This window comes from Crassostrea angulata, chromosome 8 (genome assembly GCF_025612915.1).
Source record: "Crassostrea angulata isolate pt1a10 chromosome 8, ASM2561291v2, whole genome shotgun sequence".
In the NCBI taxonomy this organism is placed as follows: Eukaryota; Metazoa; Mollusca; class Bivalvia; order Ostreida; family Ostreidae; genus Magallana; species Magallana angulata.
In genome coordinates this window covers 7,416,841-7,423,612 of record NC_069118.1, presented here as the reverse complement: position 1 = coordinate 7,423,612, position 6,772 = coordinate 7,416,841, and positions in this window count along the sequence as shown.

Sequence of the window (6,772 nt, the reverse complement as noted above, 5' to 3'; positions counted from 1 at the left end):
CATGGTTCCCAGGGGTAGGGTGGGGCCACAATTGGGGGATCAAGTTGTACATAGGAATATATGGAGAAAATCTTTAAAAGTCTTCTTCTCAAAAGTATTAGGCCAGGAGAGTTCAAATTTGAGTGGAGGCATCCCCAGATCATATAGATTCAAGTTTGTTTAAATAATAGTCCAGGGGTAGGGTGAGGCCACAATGGGGGATGAAATTTTACATAGGAATATATAGAGAAAATCATTCAAAATCTTCTTTTTAAAGACTATTTGGCCAGAAAAGCTTAAACTTGTGGAGAGGCATCCTCGGGTAGTGTAAATTCAAGTTTGCAAAATCACAGTCCCTAGTAGTAGGGCGGGACTGTGATGGCGGTTTGAATTTTTACATAGGAATATATAGAGAAAATCTTTAAAAATTTTCTGGGAAAGTTTTTTGGTCCAAAACTCAGTACTTAGTGTGAAAGCACAGGTTATGAGATTAAAGGTAGATTTAAGTTTGATGAAACCATGATTCCCTAGAGAATAGTGGGGCCACGAAATGGGGGGGGGGGGGGGTATATAGGAATAGAGAAAAATCTTAGAGGTACAACAACAAAAGGGGCTTAGTATTTACCAAAAAATAAGAGGTGGATAAAAATTGGCAGATTTTCAATTTTTTTTTAGCAAGATCTACTGTACTCAGTTGTCATGATATTTTGATACTGTAATGCTAATTTGATCAGAATTAAGGCAATTGTTGCTCAGGTGAGCGATGTGGCCCCTGGGCCTCTTGTTAATGTGTACAATGCTTCAGTTAGGTATTTCTAATAGTCAGTGTTTTTTGCGAGATACAGAGCTCACAATTCTTTATTGTGTAAACAATACTTAGGTAATGTTTTTTGTTTACATTTTGAATGTTTAAAAGAAAATTACAGGTTTAGACCTTTAATGAATGTGACAGAGGCTAGGAAACTATTTATATTTAAAACGGATTAGCAGATACAAAAATGCTTGAACCTTTAAGGCATATTAAACCAATGTAAACAAAAACATGGCACAGGCCTTGTTTCCATAGCAAAGAATTGTGAGATCTGTATCTTGCTTATAACTCTACGAATGACACTCAAAATCATGGTTGATCATTAGAAATGCATTACTAAAGTATTGTGAACATTAAAAATAGAAAAATAAAATTTGACCACAATCGTGACCATGCCCCTTTAAAGCACAACTGGGTTTTTTTTATTAACGTGTTTATAAAGTTCATTCAAACATTTCAGTGCATTCAGATGGAAAACGTAAAAGTGTTTTAAAAATTAGGTTTTGGCACAAGAGTCATTCCACATCCCCTCATTTTATTATTGTCAAATATTCTGAAAACATTCCCCGTCCCTCCACATTTATATTTTATACTTCTTTATAACTATATAGTTAATCATGTCTAAGATTTAAGGTAGATCTGTCGGGTAGTTGGTCGACCACCCAGCCTCTTTAAGGTAGATCTGTCGGGTAGTTGGTCGACCACCAAGCCTCCTTAAGGTAGATCTGTCGGGTAAATGGTCGACCACCAAGCCTCCTTAAGGTAGATCTGTCGGGTAAATGGTCGACCACCCAGCCTCCTTAAGGTAGATCTGTCGGGTAAATGGTCGACCACCCAGCCTCCTTAAGGTAGATCTGTCGGGTAAATGGTCGACCACCAAGCCTCCTTAAGGTAGATCTGTCGGGTAAATGGTCGACCACCCAGCCTCCTTCAGGTAGATCTGTCGGGTAGTTGGTCGACCACCCAATCTCCTTAAGGTAGATCTGTCGGGTAGTTGGTCGACCACCAAACCTCCTTAAGGTAGATCTGTCGGGCAGTTGGTTGAGCACCCAGCCTCCTTAAATTATGAAGCAGGGGCGTTGCCGCTATGGAATATATTTATGAAGAAATATTCCAGGTTTACCATAAAAAGTGAGCATTTCTGTATAAGACTTGACATGAAAATCCGATAGTTCATCAGCACTTGAGAGATAAGAAACAACTTAATAAGAAGTACATATATAGAATCGATTTCTGATGCAGCAGTTTTGTAATATACTCTTCGTACGAAACGACTTTGCCGATCGATACCAGAACATACATAATAGATGATAAAGGCTAGTTATATCAAAAGAAAAAGATTGATGTAAAACACCTCTACCTGTTTATATTGAGAGGTTGGGGTGCGATTTTCGATAATTATTCAATTAATCCGAAGAAAAAAAGAAAAATAAATATCACGCGACGAAGATTTTGTAAGTGGGAAGTTTTGTATTTTCTCACTTTTTACATAATCGAACTTAGTGCACCGAATTCTGTTTAAGTGTTGAAAATAAAAATATGAGACCAACAACTGATATACCGCTAATACATGTAAATGCAAGACTAAATCAAAATAATTTTTTTTAAAACGGATTCATTTTATAATTGCCCATTTTGATATGATGTCCTAAAGTGACATCAGCTATCTGAATAGTTGATAAAATAAAGTTTTGATTTGGTGATATTCCTAATAAGGATTAATAAGTGATGTTATTTATTCGAATATTAAGACACTACAAAACGGATAAGCTAAAACTTTCGTAGAGTTAAATTTTTCAAAAAATTTGAATTTTTTTTTATTTGGAATAAAACCTAAATATCTTTAATTTGAAAAAAATACGACCGTACAATTTTTGCCCTCATTGATTTAAACCCACATGAACCATTTGAATCTTCTTTCAGTGGAGGGTAAAATGAATTAGTCATTGTTAGAATATGCGTTGCGAATAAGTCACTTTTTAAGATACTATAATTGTTTGTGTTGCTGCCATTGTTAAGCAAGTACTAGTATAATATCTTAAATTGTAAAGCAAATACTACTATAATATCTAGTATTTGTAAATTACTTGAACCAAACTGGCATTGATGATGCCTGCAGAGACAAAAAAAACCCCAATTCTGTATATAGAGTGATCACCAAGTTAACACTGACACTTGATGTGCCCTGGTGTACACATTGCAAAATACCAGAACGGAATTAGCCATGATCTATAACGATCTTGTTTAATATAGACAAAGACTTTTGAGTACAAGCCCATTATCTTGCAATTATATGTCGTACTTTGATTAAACTTGCATTGATTTGTATAGATAATGTGTTTAGGCATACATGTATTTTGGCATTGTGCTATCTTCTGGCGTTGGAATAAAACTGGTATACCAGCAAATTCAAACAATACTACAAAAGTTTAATTCTAAAAATATGAGAAAAAATATGGTCAATACATGATGCTTAAGAGTATCTTGTTCAATGAAATATATCCGCACATTGTTCAACTGAATTGAGAGAGAGAGAGAGAGAGAGAGAGAGAGAGAGAGAGAGAGAGTGCAATTTTTAAAATCACATAACCTTCTGCTCTTATATATATATATATATATATATATATATATATATATATATATATATATATATATATATATATATATATATATATATCTATCTATCTATCTATCTATCTATCTATCTATCTATCTATCTGCAGTGATATATATATATATATATATATATATATATATATATATATATATATATATATATATATATAACACAAATTCTTTCCCATTGTAATTATAGTAAAGTTGGCCCTAGTATACATTTATATAATTTTGCTTAATCATTGGAGTGTACAGATATTGAAAAAAAGTTTTATTTTTAATTACTTGTAACTGCAGTGATCCTACACAGTTTGGTTATTGATTTTTGGATATTGATTTTTAAGTATAAGTTTGTATCAGTGGTTTTCTGATGCGAAAAAATCTCATCAATAATTCACTGTTCATCTAAAGTAGAAAATAAAAATCTTAACATGTTACTGATTTTCAACGATAATGGCGGCGGAAAGGATAAAAAAGATGTTAATGCAAAACGAGCAACTAATTCTGAAAAACTTTCTGAAATGCGAAACAGACCAACGTAAATCAAAATCAACAGACTTTTATGCAAAATCAACAAATACCGTTACGAAACAGACGTTCACCATTGCAAAACCAAAAGTCATTCATTGAATTGACGCTAGATGGCGCATACATTTTTCTACATCATAAATAGATGTGCAATTTCATAGAAACTTGGACGAGTTTTTGCACTAACATCTTTTTTACCTTCTCCACTGCACATATAACTATAAGTTGCAACGTTTCAACAATTTAGTCAGACGTTTTTTCCACTATGTACAAAATATGATTGGACAAATGCACTGCTTTTTAAATTTTTTGATAGATTTATCAATTTATTCAGTAATTGTTCAATGAAATGCTTCTCTTTTATTAAGCACCACATTTGATAATATTTGATATGAAAATATAAGGTTAATGACATATACCCTAGCCTGAAACTCCGACAACAACATTTTAAAGTGAGTTTAAAATCAGAAATATATTTTTCGCGGAACTGAAGCAAAATACCACACTGGTAAAACATCAGAGTAAATAGTTGAACTCACGTTTAATTTTTAAGGTATCAAAATATAATTTTTATTTTCTGAGCTATATATACAAAATTATTAAGTAGACCTAGAGTTGAGTATAAAATTTAAAAAAAAAAGATACATGAAATGCAAGTTTATAAGCTGTTGTCACTGATATATTTGTAAACAAACAAACAAACAAAAAATATTGAAAAGTTGAGATTGAACCCTCAACGCAAAAGCTCAAAACTCAACGCCAAACTACGCATTTAAAAAAAGTTCCTTGAATATATGATAGATAGCATGTTGGATAAGAAGTATAAAAGTCAAATAGAAAAAAGCCAAAATTACACAATGTGTTATTTTGGATGAAGATAAAATTATATTTAAAAAAAAACCTGAATTCAGTAAATTTGAACAAAACTGAGCTTCGGGCGGATCGAACTCATACTTATAATTTTAATATCACTTCTTTTTAAAAAAATAAAGTCATGTCTATAAAATGATAGTATACGATGTTTTAAATATTACATTATTTAGAAATTTTGGATACACAAGATCGTATCAATATGTTTCCAGAAGTGAATTAAGTATTAATAAAAAATTAAAGTCGATATAGACATCGTTGTGGAAGGGGTTTAAAGTTCATTCTATTAATAGTATTTCTATCCAGTTTAGGCATTTACCCACTAAACATGCCCATCTTCTTTGTAAGCGTTAATGAAAAATCGGTCAGTCTATATCTTTTTTCTCTTAACCAGTGATACTATTTTTTATATTAAAATAACTTTTTTGAGATACAGAAAACAAATGCAAGTGTTGAAAAAAACCTTTATTTACATCATGTAATTAAAAGAGTGTGTTTATAGTAATGTAGACCAGTATAGAACCAATGCAATAGTTGCTTACTTGATAGTGATAAATCTACAAATGAAACCAATTTATCATATTTGACCTTTTTGGCGCAGTGAAAAAGGTTTTGAGGTAATTAAGGAGGTTGTATCCTTAATATGGCTCACTTATTTAGTTCTCAACATATTTCACAGTATAATGAACAAGAACAAGGATAGAACTATCCATTTAAACATCAACAGAAGTGTGTGCTTAATATTCTTTCAACAGGTTACTTCGAAGTTTTAAGTACATAATACAAAAAGTAGTACAAGGTACATAAACATATAAAATGATAATTAGCCGATTTTTACAATCTTCTTGTTAGGTTTTACTAGTCTACGATGAATTGGTCTCTCTTAAAGAAATGCTCTAGTAATTCATCCAACAAAGCATTGACGATAAAATGTTTTTGGAAGATTGTGATCTTTTCTGGCTTGGAAAAATGCACCATGTGTACTGATAGCTGCTCTTCAAATAAAAACAATTCTGATAAATCGAGAGTTTGTTTAATCAGCCATTGGTTATTTGGCGTCTAAAAGAATTATACGTGAGAACCCAGAGAATCCATCTGATAACAAATAAAAAAAGATTAAACAAACATTTAAAAATTCTATTATACTTTTTTTCATCAAGAAAATGTCAACTGAATGTTTAAAAAAATCGCCAGAATTTTGTTGCAAATAGCAAAAGAAATTATGATGCCACTAAATGTGATATTTGCGATAATCAAGTAGATATCATACCAAGGTTTGTATTAGCATATACCCGGTTTTGTCAGGTGAAATTGTTTTTTTTTTTTAAATTCGAAAATACATTTAGAGGTCCGTGTTGCTCTGCTTTGAATTTGTATTTCGTTTTATGGATTTTTGAGATGGTTGACCATTTGTTACTGCCATTTTTTCATCGAATCCTCAACGCAAAAGCTTAATATTCAACGCCTAACTGTCCCTTGAAGAAATATTTTTAATTATATGATAGATAGCATGATGGATAAGAAGTATACGTCAAATAGGCGAAAAAATGTGTAATTTTGGATAAAGATGAAAAATTATAATTTATAAAACTGAATTCAGTAAAATTACATTCTGTCAGTAAAATGACATTATTTTAAAATGTTGAATACTGTTCAGAATACTTTTACACTTTTTTCATCAATAAAATGAATGTTTCTAAAAAAAAAAAAATTCGACAGGATTTAGTTGCAAATGGACAAAAGAAATTATGCTGCCACTAAATGTGATGTATGCTGCAGTCAAGTCGATATGATATATTTCAAGGTTTATATGAGCATACCTGGTTTTTTGAGGCGATTTTTTTAAAATATAGACTAATTTCATATTTTTTTTGAAGACGATCAAAATCTTTTTTGACACTATAAAGCCTAATGAGCACTGTTAAAAACTGTCTTTTCGGCACGGTGCTCCCAAAAGTTCGTCATCCA